We start from the raw sequence: 15,790 nt of genomic DNA, 5'->3' as shown, positions 1-15,790 counted from the left end.
TTGAAAAAAAAAAACTGAAATGCATTTTTTAAATGCAAATTTTAATAACCTCAGATCTGGACAAAAATGAGCATCAAATCATTGACCCACAATGTATAAAATAATGGCAGCCTATAAGGTGTGACTAGTCTAGTATCGCAAAGGAATTTGCTCTACTGATACTAAATCTTAATTCAAATAAAATATATATGAACATTATATTATTTGCATAACAAAGTCTCAAAACATAATTGAAACTTTTATACTTTATTATTCCATACTATTTTTTTTCCCTTAAGCAATGCAAAAATGTCTCAAAATGAAAACAAATAGTAGGATTACAAAGTCATGCAGTCACCACGTGCATCCTTCTGACATTGTTTGATGGTAAATATGAATGTGTTGAAGGGAAGTTCAGTCTTAAAGCGGTATGACGACATATCAACTTTTGCTCCTAGAGAAAAAAAATCACAGGCAGCACAGTGCATAGGGAGCCAGAGCCGACACAAATCTCCGTCAGCAACATCAACCCTCAAATCTTTCACAATGTACGAGCACATCGACAAACACCCAACACGTTACGCCTCGACATTTAAAACGTCGCCAAAAAGAGGCGCTGCGTAACGCGAAATGTCTTTGTTTATTTGTGTATTTTCTCCGTCTCAGCGTCGCCGAAAGTCCAGTTCGGTTTTTACGTGAAGCTCCAAAAATCTATGAAATGTGTTTGCATGTTCTTCTGGATGTAGAGGTGGGATTGCGAGAATCGAAAGGTTGGTGAGCCCACACGCTCAGCTTCCCAGAAAGTACGTTTAGCAATAATTCACTATTCTCTTCCTCACGCGCTCGGCTCGGTCGAAGGCTACATGATTTCTGGAAGTGGAGAATAAGCTTTTTCTCCCTTCTTTTTGCCATCAATCTCAACGACAGGCTTGGAGAAGGGGCGCTCGGACAGTGGAAGCCCTCCCCTCTGCTCGGATCTGCCTTGGTAGGTGCGAATAAAAAAGGGGCCAGTGTTTGCAAATATGCAGATACATCGAAAGGGGGGGAATCATACTTTGTTGAAGTCTGCTCAAAGTTGGGATGTCATCTTCCTTAACGATCTTGTTGGCTGGGAGAACGGGAGAATGATTGTTCCGTACATTGTCAGTCGTGCTGCTGCAGACCGTACACTGGCACCGCAGAGACCCAGGTTTCAGATCATTGAGTCTAGACAAAAGGTATTTTTGTGCTGCTTTAATGTCAATTTAAATTAAGAACCGACACATATTTTTAGCGACTGGACAATATTGACAGATTTTTTTTTTTTTTTTTGCTTCAGTCATTTTCCTATGGAAACACGATCACGCTTCCCAGGAAGTAATATTGCTTGGATTCTTTAGAACGCAAGTATCACATTTAATCAATCGTCAGAATATATACATTGTAATCGTATTGAAATTCTATGGTGGGCTGTACAAACTTAACGCTCTCTTGAATAATTTGCTTGTAAAATTATGATTCCGATGACGTTTATGATAGTTGTTCCAGCATGTAACGACAGGTGGTATTGTAGTTATAGTGATGCGTAATGTTATAGACGCGGAACTTTTGGTCTAGCAGCAGCAGCAACAGCAGCAGCACACCTGTGCTATTACTAAAACGCGGTGGTCGTTATTATGACGGTCATTGAAAAATAAAAAGGGCTTTTTCAAATGTGTTTCAGTTCGTTTGTTTAGTCGCTCGTGAATTGTGTTGATTAGTGCAACTCATCGCGGTGGGATTAGGCAAAAATGTGCGCTTCATTGTTCAATGAGAGGATATTATCTGGCTGATGTCGCCGCGGAGAGCGCGCGGGGATTTACTGCTGCAGTCCGCGGCCGACAGCGCGCGGCGCTCATGCACGCACTGTTTGTGTGATTGCCAGTGATTAACTTTCACTATGAGTTGGGAGAAGTTTTCAAGCGCATTTAACTTTGAGCTATGCAAATGCTCTGGATGCCGCTCGACAAAGTCCACATCTGGTTGAGCGAGCTCTGAAAACATGAATTATTGTCAGCGTCCTCTGGATCTTGTGCTAGTGTGTAGTGCTTGCGTGTGAGAGCGTGCATGCGTGAGTGAGTGAGTGTATGTGTGTGTGTAATCGTGAAGCGGTGTGAGGAAGAAAGACAGCGGCAGGGGGAGATAGGGGTGTGCGTGTCTTGAGGGAGATGTTAGGTTCGACTCCGCATTACCTGAATTACTCAATATATGCCTGCGCGACGTTGCGAAGTAATTTGTTATTTTTTTAGAGGCTTCAGCGCTTTAGTGGCAATGGATTATCAATTAGCCTACTTTAAAAGTGTTTTGAAAATTAATTTTACAAATGTTAGAAGTTTAGTGTTCTTTGTTGGCTGACTGTACAACGTTAAAAAAGTAAACTGATAAATAAATTAGATGAACACATTGTTATATATATATATATATATATATATATATATATATATATATATATATATATATATGCGCATGTTAGGGATGTCAATTTACATAAATTCTATAATGGATAGTTGTTTAAATTAGATCAATTAATTATTAAACAAACTCTTAAGGGGGCGCTATTAAGGGTACGTTTACACGACAACGATATGGTTAAAACGGAGAAGTTTTCCGCGAACAGAAGATGCATTGTCAAAACAATCCCCATGCGCATGAACATGACGTCATCGTTTTCGCAGATTCGCGTTTTTGTTGTTTACATGGACACCGTTTTCAAAAACTTGCACTTTTAAACCCGTTTTCAAAAGTTTGCGTTTTCAGGCCACCAAAACACCGTTGTCATGTAAATGAACGGCCAAAATGCATAAAAAGTTTTAGTTGAAAAACGGTGTTGTGTAAACGGCCCCTTACTTATCACGTTACTTAACAAACTCTTGCTTAACCAACACAAAATAGGTGTTGTTTTAAAGCTTAGAAGCTTGGCTTTACAGGAATAGGACCATCACTTTTTAAATTTGCTGACATGTTAGAGCCCGTCCACACGGAGACGTGTTTAGCTGTATATGTAAAAAAAAATTTGTCCAGATGGAACTACCGTTTTGGGAGCCTGAAACTGCAATTTAAAAAAAAAAAAAAAAGTGTATAAATCTGAAAATGACACCCGTGCGTTTTCGTGTGTACAGCCAAACTGTATATTTTGTGAAACGACGATGTCATCACACCACGTCTCGACCCTAGTCAGACACCACTACGTCACATAACAGCAACAACATCAACAATAGTGGACTACATGCTTGTGTTCATGCTGCAGAAAAGCTTTATTACTAAGATTTACTAAAGTTCGTATACAGCGCATAAGGTTTATGCACATGCTCCAAGTCTTCTTCTACGTTTTTGGTGTATCTCTGTGGCAGAATTACAGCGTCACATACTGGTCTGGCATGTAAACTACATAATTTTGAGTTGGTTTCAGAGGTTTTGTGTGTACGCAGATATTTCTTGAGATGAGGAAAAAGAAGAAAAAAAAGATTGGATTGGATTGGGAAAGCTTTGGCTTCGTGTGGATGTGGCCTTAGTGCTTTATTTTCATAGCATGAAAAAATAACTGCTTTACATGAAAATGTAATCTGTATATAATCGTACATAACTTGTATTATATGAAAGGTCTCCGCTAGCAGAATACAACGAGCATATTTGTTTCAGTAACAGACCAAACTATACCCAAGTATTTGCAGGAAACGGTAAACAATATACACATTTTGTTTCAAACTTCGCAAAACATTAAGAAACCATAGTAGATCACATAACGTTTTTTTTTTTTTAGCAGATTGTCTTGAACGAGCCCAGACACAACATAAGACAATGCGTAGATCGTGACATGACATGATTTGCTGCTTAGCTAAAGCTACAGGACTTCCGAGATTTGATTGCGTTGCAATCATGGTGAAGTGTTTTCCAGTATCATTTGTAAGTTCAACCAATGGAAGCTAAATCTTGGTGTGGTGGGTGGGTATAATAGGTAGGGATGATGTGTAGAGACCAATCAGACATTGTTTTACACGGTTTAATTGCTCAGATTGACAGGTCTTGATTCACCATGCGTCAAAGATTAGGACTAGGAGCACACAGCTGAAACAGTGTTGGAAGGTCGTCACTCATCCACCAGTATCTTATTAGGCCTACTTGTTGTTTATTCTTTGTACTTTTATTGTGGCGTTTACACATGTAGTTCTTATGTTTAGTAAAATCACTTGTTTGGAAGGTTTTTTTGGACCCTTGGTTAAGTATGTTTTTGGCTAGCCTACCTAATCCATTGCATGGCTTGAAGAAATGTTTTGCTCATGAGCCACACACACCTCAAAACTATGCACTCTAATGATGACCTTGCTTAATCAACCATCAATAACTTTTATTGATTAATTTATTATTGGCAATGAATCGATCATCGATTAATTGTTAGCATCCATAATATATATAAACAAAAATTTTAACTACTCTGCATTGATGATTAGTGACATTTGTGACTGCATTAGTGTCAGATTGTGTATATATATATATATATATATATATATATATATATATATATATATATATATATATATAGGTTGTAATGGTACATTACATGAAAACAGTCGGTCACAGGCGATCCACACTCCAGTCCAGAAGGGGGCGCATGTGGTAATGCAACCAGTTTGCTACCAGTAAAAAGCGCAGAATTTCTCAATCACAAAGATAACAATAAAACAGCTTAAGAATAATATCTCATAGCATTACATTTACCTCGGGCATTTAATATCGACAGTGTTAGTTCGCTAGAAAAATGAACTCTAGAGAAGAGCATTTTGTATATGCACTATATTAGCCTATTCATTATATTCACTTAGCCTCTCAGTAATGTCTTGATTATTTAATGTATGTTTAAATAAATTTGTCATGAAAACAGGTTATGACAGACACTGTAAATGATTATATTTCAAAAATGAATTGAAGTTAAAAATTAACTTTATAATTAGATTAAGAAATTAATGCAAAACCTGCCTTGTGTGGAATTAACATGTTTTTCTTCTTTTTTTAATTTATGTGTAAAAATATCTAAAAATAAATAGCAATTAAATTTAATAATTTGGGCTCTGTTGTTAATTGTAACCTTTAATATGATAGTAGTGTGTAAGAAAGGGCTCCCTCTATAGTTTACAGCATTAGCTAAATTTTTTATTTTTTTTATCCTCAAGAAATAAATAATTATAATTGAATTTATTTAAACATAGATAGACATGTGTTAAAAAAAAAACATAGTTTAATTTAAAAAAAAAAAACAATTTTATGTTTAGTTTTCTACCTCCTGCTGTACCAAACCTGTACCGAACCATGACTTCAAAAATGCGGTATGTACCAAACTGCCATGTTTGTGTACCATTACACCCCAAATATATATATATATATATATATAAAATGTGTGTGTTTGTGTGTGTGTATATGTATGTGCATGTGTGTATGTGTATATATATATATATATATATATATATATATATATATATATATATATATATATATATATATATATATATATATATATATAAACTAGAAAAACTAAAAGTAATTATTTTCACTATGGAATGATTGTTTAAAAACAGCCATTGATCAGGGCCGCTTATATCCTGTCAGTCAAAAGGGGGTGGAAAAACGTGTCAGACTGCAACTCATACTGTGTGTGAAGAAAAATTCTGTTGTGTTGAATTTAAGTTAACAAGACAATAATGCATTAACAGATAAAAATAGCAACATAAAAGCAGGCTCTATTTGACCCAATGAATCACCCCATATTCAAGCCAGGGTTGCCAGATTCGCAGTTTTTCCCTACACCAAACAATATTTGTAGTGCGCCCTCACATCCAATAATCGGAAAAAGTTTGTTCTTTGTTACTTCTGATAAGAAACAAAGTCTCAGCTTTCAAATCCTGTCAATTTTATTACACAAATCTTTTCTTCCACTTTAAGTTATAGCATGAAAAACATGCATGCACATCAAAAGATATGTTGAAAAATACAGTACAGCTTACCAAAACAAATCATATCTCATGTAATTGCTGAGAGAGGAACTTATTTAGTGTTAATTATATATGAATGTTTGAATAAATTTGCCATGAAGGCAAGTATTTATGAAAACTACCTTACGTGCGACTGAGTTCTATACAAACATTTCAGTTTTTAAATGTAATTGTTTTTTCTGAGAATAAATACCAGTTGAATATAATTCATTTTAACATTTTAATATTATAGTAATATACCAAATGAAAGGGTTCCCTGTATAGTTTTTCAGCATTAGCTGGGAGAGATTGATTTGAATCGGTATCAGCAGATATCATTCTGAATAATCGGCTATCGTATCGGCTGAGAAATGTAGTATCGGTGCCTCTCTATTTAAAACATAAAACTCTTGTTCACTGCAGGATTGTAGGGTTGCTATTGAAGAGAGGGAGGACCAATTAGTTGCGTGTTTGTCCCTAGGGAGGAGGCACGAGTTCTCTTTGTAAACAGCTTCACATGACATATTACCATGAGAGGCCTTGCAAACCTAAATATGCATATATTAATACAATTTGTCAGTCAACATGAATGTATAAATAGTCTGCTAAGGAGACATACTGAATGTTTCTTCCAGTTCATTCATTCATTCATCTAAAATGAATGTCAATGTGTGCTAAGACACATTGCAACTGTCACATATGAACAATAATTGATGAATACGGCAAATGGAAATTAGAGGAGAAACTATGCCTGTGATTTAAAGATTTTAAGGATTTACAGGAAGCAAAGTTTAATATTTCCAAACCATCTTCTCAAATTGCTATTTGGGTGTAATTAGCCATTACTAGACTTCCTTCCTTTTAATGTAGCAATATCAGTCATAAAATTCTCCAGACACGTCTTTATGTAGCTATTATCCTGTGCTTTAGTACATTAATGATTCTGCTGAATATGTGTGTAGCAGCTATCATAGCCTCACTGCTTTTATACTTTTTGACACTCAGGGTATTGTAGTTTTCCAAATCAATATTATCAGACTTACTTAAAACATTTCCGACACATTTTTGCCTTTGGCATGTTGATATTTTAGCAATTATTATTATTATTATTAGTGTCCTTTTGACTCTAAGGACAGTGAAAAATGAAGAGTCTACAATTGTTGCTCTGTTCCTTTGTGTCATTGTGTGACAAATTGGCTCAATTGATCAGCACATTAGACCGTTTCAGTCGCTCAAAATTTAACAGCTCCGAAAGTATTAGCATCTGCAGTGATTGATCATATCCTGTAACATTATACCAATAACAACATTGGTGTCTTGCTAGTCACATAGAGTGTCTAAAAGTGGTCTAGTTCGTGCTTAGCTAGTTATAACTCTGATGCTAATTGCTAGCATCAACGCTTTAGCTTTCATTACAGCAGAACTAAAACAGCAACAGTGTCTGTTTCTCTTAACTTTGCGTGCTTTTTCCACACTGTCTGGTTGGTGTTGCCTTTCCTGTTCAGCTGTAAGTTTCTTGACCTCTCAACCTCTGTTTGAAAACGAATCCTCTCTTGTCAGTCCAATTCAACAAGGTCATTGCTCATTCTTTCCCTTGATCAAAGAATAATATCCTCAAAGGCTAATATCTTACATTTGTGACACATTGGACTTGAAACAAAATAGGATATTGTAGTTAACCTAATGACAGCTTTAGGAAAGAGCTATTTATATTCTGATTCTGATTGCCGTTACAGCACAGTCCCGTTTTGTCCTTTGTCACCCCTAACCAGTCAGACATTATTGATTATGAAGAGTAAAGAGGTGCTCTGGAGAGCTGAACTGATCAAACTGGTGTATTTTGGCCAGCTCTGGCACCAATTTATTATATTACTTTCAGTTTGAGGATGAAACAAAAATGTGTTTGTTACATTTATATCTGCATTTCGTGTGAAACGACTGACAGAAGCAACCAATGAATGATTAATCTGCTGAACTGATTCTGACCATATGACAGATGAGATCAGTCTGTGAATGATGGTCATGTTTAAGACAGTTTGTTCTCAGTCTGATTATTCTTTCAGTTGGTTTATTTATTGACTCATCTGACTTCATGCCTTTTTCTCCAATATTTTGGAGCTTTGACATTCCATATTAGCTATAAATGGGTCATTATGTTTCCTCTACTGAGCTGCTGATTACATGGTAAAGGGTCTGATTACACAAGCTCTATTTGAATGAATACAAAGCATTACAATCATTCATAACCATGTTTTTGAATAGAGCTAGGTTAATTGCGTTGCGCTCTGGCTTGCCGTCTTTACAGCGGTGAGTGAGGCATTGTGCTGCCGCAAAGAAAGAATGCGGTGTGTGGCCTGAGGTACGGCGCGCACCTCTTAAACCCCAGCACATAATCAGGTACCTTAAAAGTTTTCAACCCCTCAGCTGAGCCTGAACTGCACAACATCTGCGTCAGCGTACTGCTGTACCTTGAGTCATCTGCCCTGTTTATTTAAAGCAAACCCCTAGAAAAGGACAAATATTTTCATGACTTCATCAACCACATTTGGATATTTGTAATTTAACTGGGTTCTACTTTGGACCGTAACTATACCGCAAAAAATCTGAGGAACACATCCCACCCAATATTCAGGTCAATAAATCTTAAAATCTTACAATGTATCTTAAAAAGACATGATATGATAAAGGGACAAGCGATAAAAGTCTTCCATGTAAATCCTTTCATTTTTGTCCTAACCAGAGAAGACTGATAGGACATTTTGACGATTACTTCTAATCAAGGGATGCATCTGTTTCGGCCAAAAAACAAGACCTTTTTTTTAAGTCATCATTATAGGTCTGATTAGTAAAAATAAGACGATAAATTATAGCCAGATGATCATAGGACCCCATATTACTTCTAGTTGGCCTACCTAATTTTGAAAAACAAATAGGCTATATGTTTACTCAGAGCTTGTTTCTGCCACGGAATAAAAATTGTGACTTTTTATCTCACAATTATGACTTTTTCTTTCAGAATTGTGTGATATAAAGTTCCGAGTTAAAAAGTCAGAATTTAAAATTCTTTTTTTTCCTCAGAATTGGACTTTTTTATATCTAACAATTCTGAGAGTAGTCAGAATTGGGAGATATAAACTCACTATTGCCTGAAAAAAGTCAGAATTGATAGATATAAACGCGTAATTGTAAGAAAAAAGTCAGAAATGACGTTGGGTCATTTTAAAAAGTTGATTAAGACACACTTATTTAAGACTGTCTTTCTCTAATGAATTGTATTGCTTTTGTTGTGTTGTTTTGTTTTATTTTATTACTGTAGCGCTTTGGGTTTAAGAAAAGCGCATTACAAATAAAATGTATTATAATTATTATTATTATAGAATTGCGGGATATAAACTCACAATTCTGTCTTTTTTCTCGCAATTACGAGTTTATATCTCGCAATTCTGACTTTTTTTCAATTTTCATTTCTGACTATAACTCATAATTGTGAGAAAAAAAATCTGAATTGCAAGATATAAACTTACGATTGCAAGAAAAAAAGTCAGAATTGTGAGAAAAAAGTCAGAATTGCGGGATATAAACTCACAATTCTGTCTTTTTTCTCGCAATTACGAGTTTATATCTCGCAATTCTGACTTTTCTCAATTCTCATTTCTGACTAAAACTCACAATTCCAAAAAAATTCAGAATTGCGAGAAAAAAGTCAGAATTGCAAGATATAAACAAAAAATTCTGTCTTTTTTCTCGCAATTACGAGTTTATATCTCGCAATTCTGACTTTTTTCAATTTTCATTTCTGACTATAACTCATAATTGTGAGAAAAAAATCAGAATTGCAAGATATAAACTTACAATTGCAAGAAAAAAAGTCAAAATTGTGAGAAAAAAGTCAGAATTGCAGGATATAAACTCATAATTCTGACTTTTTTTTCGCAATTACGAGTTTATATCTCGCAATTCTGACTTTTCTCAATTTTTATAAACTTTTATAAACTTTTCAATTTATAAACTTACAATTGCAAGAAAAAAAGTCAAAATTGTGAGGAAAAAAGTCAGAATTGCAGGATATAAACTCATAATTCTGACTTTTTTCTCGCAATTACGAGTTTATATCTCGCAATTCTGACTTTATAACTCGCAATTGCAAAAAAAAAAATCAGAATTGCGAAAAAAAAAAGCCAGAATTGCAAGATATAAACAACTGAATGTAAAAAGTTTATATCTCGCAATTCTGACTTTATAACTCGCAATTACAAGTTTATAAGAAAAGAAGTCAGAATTGTGAGTTAAAAAGTCTCAATTTTTATTCCGTGGTGGAAACAAGCTTTCATAATTCTTTTATGTTTAGCACACAGGCTTTTTTGTTTTGTTTTATATCGTTTCATGTTTTACATAAGCATATTTAATTTCTTTTCTTTGTTTGTAAAATGATTGTGGGATAACAAAGACTGCTTTCTGCAGTTGCACTACTTTTAAAATTAAAAAAATGTAAGTTTGTCATAGACAACTGGACTTTTATGGTGAGCATTTCTTTTTGTATTCAGTCTCACAAAAGGAAAATTGATATATAATATCTGCCAATAAATAGTTTATCAGCTTCAAAATATAAATATTATCTGTTATCAGTGTCAGACAAGTCACACATTGTGCATTCCTATCTATTTATACACTGAGTACCTTTGCCTATTATGAAATATAATTGGCCCAAAATGTAGCTTCACAACTGTAAATTAAACATAATATGTTATGAGTTTGTGTCACATCACACAACAGACAAACTGATGATTATTTTAAGTCCTTACTATTATATGCAAGCATACTGGACATTGAAACAGCATAGCTAACAGCAAACAGCATAGCTAGTGAACAGTAATTATATGACAGTGAAAAAAATTACACTGTCAAGGAGGAATGAAGGAAATGTTGCAATGACAATAATTTGACTTAATTTGAAAAATCTGTGACTTAATTAGACAAAAATGTTGGAAAAGCATGAAGTTCTCGTGTTTGACAGAATGTGGGAGTTACACATTTATAGATGGACGAGTTGATAAAATCTGAAAAGGCATGATTTGACGTCGGTGAATACTGTGACACAGGTGCAGAGAAGCTGGAAGATAGTTTAACTTAAAGGGAGACCTGATGTTGAAGAGGTTACAATGATTGACAGGAACTGATGTGGAGGCAGCGACAGACAAATTCACTTATTTCAGCTTTTATGAGACATCAGCAAACACGGGTCATATGTTACAGGAGCAGACAGTGTGTGATGCTTAGTAACCATCACACATTGTGTTTGCATTTTATTTGCTGTGAGATCAATGGTAGCATATTACAGCTGATAGCATCCGGTTCACTGGGAAGCTGTGTGACTGAATTTACTCCTAACGGAAAAAAAACTTCTCAAAACAGGAGGAAGCAAATCGATTAATTTATGTCCAGTGGGTTTATTTGCTAAGTCATTTTGTGGGCCCATTTCCATCACCCTAATGGTTACTTTGGGAACAGTAATTAAGCAAGTAGTGCTAACATTGAGCCACCTGTCCCTTTCCTTTTTCTTACCCCGTCTGACTGACCGCACTGCTTCTTTCACGCACATTGTCATTTTTAAGACTTTTTCAGAAAATTGCACTACGGTTCAAAAGTTTGGGCTCAGTGTGTTTTAATGTTTTTGAAACAATATCTTATGCTTAAGGCTGCATTTATTTGATCAAAAATATTGTAAACTTTTTAATATATACAGTTTTAGCAATGTTTTAATAACCGTCAATATATAATAGAAAATAAACAAATGAAAAGAAAAAAAAAAACCGGACCAAAATTGTTTCTTTAGGCAAAAATTTATATTCAGTGTACACACAGTATTAAGTGTGACCTCCCGGATCTCCCATTTTCTCAAAGAAGAAAATCTGAGAAACTTTTCATCAGATTTTTGAAAGTTTTCTTGGCCTTCCAATCCTTTTCCATTCCATTTAGTTTTAAGAGAGCCAAGTTTCTGCTATTGCTCAAGTGTGAGAGGAGGTCATTAAATACTTGCCACTTTAGCCTATAAAAGCTGTTTTTTTTTCTTCTGTTTTTTAATACTGCATACAAATTTACTGTATTTTTTTGGTTATATTCTAATAAAGAGAGAAATAATTGTATATGGTCATCATATCATTGCTAAAACAACATCTAAAGACTTTTGCACAGTATATAAATATAACTACAATTTACAAGAACTGTTTTCTATTTCAAAATATTTTAAAATTTAAATTAAAATTAAAATTAACATTCTGTGATGGAAAAGCCGAATTTTCAGCAGTCTTACTCCAGATCCTTCAGAAATCATTCTAATATGCTGATTTGGTGCTTAAGAAACATTTCTTATTATTATCAATGTTGAAAACAGTTGTGCTGCTTAATATATTTGTGGAAAATTATATATATATATATATATTTTTTTTTTTTATTTTTTTTTTACAGGATTCTTTGATGAATATAAAGTTTTTAAAAAGGCAGCATTTGTTTGCAATAGAAATCTTTTGTAACAATGCAAATGTCTGTACTATCACTTTTGATCAACTGGATTCATCATTGCTATAATGAAGTAAATAAAAAAAAAAAACTTTTGAATGGTAGTGTACGCTGGTATGGCCGTCTGGGATTACAGCATATCATAACATAGAAACAAAACAATAACACAGATAGGAGTGTATATTATCATGGGGACGGACTATGAAACGCTGCTAGGATAACGCTTGGTGTGTGGTAGTGTGTGGCCAACTGTTGGCTTGGTGCAGCAACCATAAGAGTGGAACGGATTTGAGATTTGCCATATTGCCATTCCAAGCCAGGATAAAAGAGAAACCACGGGCTGTCCGTCGCAAGCAGGCATGGTCCGTTAGAGACATGTTTTTCTCCTTAGCTTTGGATGGGAAATGAGTCATTGCTGCTAATACTGAATAAAAACGCTGCTATGTAATTTCAGTGCTTTTGGGACTTGAAGGTCGGGTGCTTCCATAGTCCCAGCAAGAGATGTGTGCGGCAGGAAAGGTTTGGCAGGCGTGAGGTAAGGCAGCCTGGTGCAGTGTGGCCCCTGGTTTGGGAAGGAGAACGAGAGGAGAGACAGAGAGAGAGAGAGAGAGAAAGAGGCTGGCTGTGGTCCGCTGGCGCCACAGACCCCTGAGCTGGGGAGAATGCGGGGGCTGCGCTCCTGCCTTTGAAGCTTTACCTCCCACTAATTCTGGCCTTCCAATTTCCACACACTGCGTAGATCCCCTCCACCACCCCCTATCCTCTCCTCTCTCCCTCCCTGTCCCTTTGTTTCCCTTATAAGGACTGGCCCGGCCATTTCCTCAGCTTTTCTCAGTGGGGTTGTGTGTGTGCGGGTGTTTGTGGATGTCTCTGTTGTGGATGGGGGGGCAGCCAATAAAAAACAAGAGTTGAGTTTTTGGTGTTTTGATTCTGTCATAAGGTAAAATTCTGTCTGGAAGTTTCTGTCATGTTTCATATTTCACTGCGTGATTGACAATAGGTCACTTTGGGTTATGTTACACAAAATAAGCATTTTTTCAAGTTTGATAATGTGATTTTTTTTTTAAAGTAAATTTTAAACATACCAACTGATTAAGTAGAAAGTAAAAAATTTCTTTGTGGCATCTTAAACTACATTAATACATTACTGGGATAAACACTCTAGCATATAACTAGGCCATCAGGGAGGTAACAGGGTTGACAGTACTTTTTTTTTTTTCTTGACATTACAAGCCTTGCACTCAAGGTCATGAAACTATATTATATAGAAAAAACATGATTGACATTTTAAGATGAGCACCTACACTCAAATGTACCAAAACACAAGTTATAGTGCTAAAAAGAGGAGACAATTGTCCTTGGAAAGTTCCCTGCTTGAAAGGATGAAAAGTTTTTTGGATTTATGAAATAGTTTATTAGTTTAAAAGACAAAAATTTATGGTAACAGGGTTGAAGCATAATATGGGGGCTAAAATCGAAACTATACAGAGAGAGAAGAAAAACAAAATAGCTTTTAATTCTGTTTATTTTTATCAAAAATATGGATATTTGCTAATATATCAAGAAGTGGAAACATGCAGAAAGAGAAAGTAAAAATTATGGATTTTGTATGTTTAGAGAAATATCTACATTAGCTCAATGTAAAAAACAGTGTACTTCATGTGCTCAGCCCTTCAATATGAGTAGTACAGTATTCACTCCCACTATTACTGCAATGAATGAAAGAACAGACATGATCAGGTTTATTCTTGCACAGGTGACATCACACTCTTAAAGGTTATGTTATTGACTTTATTCATTAGAACTATACTGAAGTTTGACTTGCATTTGCCAGAGACATATTGATTTATTCTCACAAAAGTTGATGTTATTCATTTTCTGTAATACATGCGCTGATAAATGGAAGTTAAAGGTGCAGTAGGCGATCTGGGAAATGCTAACTTTTCATTGAAAGCATATGCTCCCATACGATCCAAAGCCACGCCTACTTCAAAACACATGAAGGCACACACACAGCTGCTCTCGGCAAAGCGTCACGAGATGGCGTTACACTACCTCATGTCTCAAAGCGCAAAACATTATAATAATAATTGAATGTAAACAACTTAGAGAGCTTGTACCTGACTGCTGCAGATTCATTTCGGTGTTGATACTGTTGACATGGGAATGCATAATTCCGGGTCTGAGGACATGAACAGCTCCGGTTAGAATGTCATGGGTTGCCATCTTTTAATTGACTGTTCGCAAAGACCCGCCCCCTTTAGTTACTGTTGCTACGTCCGACAAGCCACGCTGCTCTCACGCCACACATCATGTTTGCATTGAAAAATACATCGCTGAGCAAAGAGGATGCTGACAACGCATCGACAGACAAGACGGAGCAGGTTACTTTTGATATAAAAAAAGTCTCAAATTTTGTAATTTTGTAATTTTCAAAGAAATACCATTTTGTGGCTCTTTAATGTGTCGTGACAGATTGTTGTAGCACCTCAGTTCAAGCGGCTCGTGAACCGATCATCTCTTCCTACTAGTTCATTTATAGCATCAAGTAAACATGAATGAACATCAGAACAAGGAATGTTGTTTCAACCATGGAAAGACGTCAGTACACACCTTGTTTCAAGTTCAAGTCCAGCAACGTTAATCTACTAAGTCCCCTGACTGTTTTGTCTGACAAAATGGCATATTCAGAGTTATGATTGGTTAAATCGCCTGTCAATCAAACTCCCGGCGAAGGGTCAATTACGGTAGTTATGGCGTGAATGCAGCATAAGCTTGTTGTTTTGATTCAGTAGGAACTGTAAAAGATGGTTGCTGATCGTTTGCAGTGCTCCTTGACTGACATCTGTCTACATAAACTCTGCATAGCATGAAACGCCCTGATGACGTATGCTGTCTGCGCGAACAGGGTGTGCGAGGGTATGTAAAAACATATGCTTACAGACAGGTGGGACATCATATTATGTAATTCGGAACAAATATAATTGGATGTAGATTTTATGGTCCTACACCATCCACAGACGATATATATATATATATATTTAAAATACTTTTAGACCGTTTTACATAGTGATTGCTAACAGGATATCTGGAGACTTTCAACCAAAATTTTCTGTAGAGAATCACCTATTGCACATTTAATAGGTTCATTTAAGCTTACTGCTGTCTAGTATGTCTGCTGTCTGAAGTGACCAGGTCTCATCTTTTACAGAAACAGTGAGTCTTGCTTTCTTAAAAGTTAATTGTGAAACAATGATTTCATGGTTTAGTTTTTTGCTTTTTCATTATTCAGGATGCTTTTTAGCCCATCGTCT

General features: G+C 35.5%; 1 protein-coding gene across 9 annotated transcripts in view; it reads left to right on the top strand.

Moving 5' to 3' along the window:
- Positions 1-453: 453 nt before the first annotated feature.
- Positions 454-15,790, top strand: part of cxxc5a (CXXC finger protein 5a) — a 30,553-nt gene continuing 15,216 nt past the window's right edge. Inside the window, exons 1-2 of one of the 9 annotated variants that reach the window (XM_067376241.1) lie at positions 975-1,196; positions 15,269-15,395. The gene's annotated coding sequence lies outside the window, so the exon portion shown is untranslated. The other 8 variants (XM_067376238.1, XM_067376240.1, XM_067376234.1 and 5 more) reach the window with 8 other exon arrangements.

Source organism: Chanodichthys erythropterus, chromosome 22, assembly GCF_024489055.1.
Source record: "Chanodichthys erythropterus isolate Z2021 chromosome 22, ASM2448905v1, whole genome shotgun sequence".
NCBI classification, from domain to species: domain Eukaryota; kingdom Metazoa; phylum Chordata; class Actinopteri; order Cypriniformes; family Xenocyprididae; genus Chanodichthys; species Chanodichthys erythropterus.
Note: the sequence above shows the minus strand (reverse complement) of the source record. Positions and strands in the feature narration are given on the sequence as shown.